This window comes from Seriola lalandi, unplaced genomic scaffold (assembly GCF_002814215.2).
Source record: "Seriola lalandi dorsalis isolate HSWRI2012SDOR001 ecotype SW California unplaced genomic scaffold, Sedor1 jcf7180002055006, whole genome shotgun sequence".
In the NCBI taxonomy this organism is placed as follows: domain Eukaryota; kingdom Metazoa; phylum Chordata; class Actinopteri; order Carangiformes; family Carangidae; genus Seriola; species Seriola lalandi.
The window spans coordinates 1,811,055-1,812,110 of record NW_019525549.1 but is presented as its reverse complement, the minus strand read 5'-3'; positions in this window follow the sequence as shown (position 1 = coordinate 1,812,110).

The window sequence follows — 1,056 nt, the reverse complement described above, 5'->3', positions numbered from 1 at the left end:
TTGCGTTTAGTTGGACCATCATTTATTTTTCAACAGGACAATGACCCCAAACACACCTCCAGGCTGTGTAAGGGCTATTTGACCAAGAAGGAGAGTGATGGAGTGCTGCGCCAGATGACCTGGCCTCCACAGTCACCGGACCTGAACCCAATCGAGATGGTTTGGGGTGAGCTGGACCGCAGAGTGAAGGCAAAAGGACCAACAAGTGCTAAGCATCTCTGGGAACTCCTTCAAGACTGTTGGAAAACCATTTCAGGTGACTACCTCTTGAAGCTCATTAAGAGAATGCCAAGAGTGTGCAAAGCAGTAATCAGAGCAAAGGGTGGCTACTTTGAAGAAACTAGAATATAAGACATATTTTCAGTTATTTCACACTTTTTAGTACATAATTCCACATGTGTTCATTCATAGTTTTGTTGCCTTCAGTGAGAATCTACAATGTAAATAGTCATGAAAATAAAGGAAACTCATTGAATGAGAAGGTGTGTCCAAACTTTTGGCCTGTACTGTTTATATATATATATATATATATATATATATATATATACTAATATAGCAAACAAGTGTATGATATGGTCCGGTGGCTAAGTGGTTTGCCAAGGGACAACATAAAAGTTCAGTATCATTGGCTTATCACAGTGATACATTCCATCAATGGCTGTAGATGTATACTGGTAACTTAGTTGATTAAGATTTTACATACAGCTAATAACAAATAATCAGTTTGCAAAATATCAGAATATTAGCCATGTATCCATATATTTATACAGTATATAGTATACGTTGTCCTTGGGAGAACAGGACCAAATCCATTATTGTTGTGGAGTGCTGTCCCATTGTACTTGCAAGGAGATCAGGTAAAGAAGTTCACAGTAAGTGTGAGGTACACATGTTAGGGTGTCAGAGGTGTTAGGAGAAGAGGTCTCTCTGAAGAGATGAGTCTTCAACAGATTCTTGACAATAGAGAGACGACCTGCTCTGATAGACTTTGGTAGCTTGTGCCACCATTGGGGAACCACAGACCAGAACAGTCTGGACTCAGATTATATTGTAAGC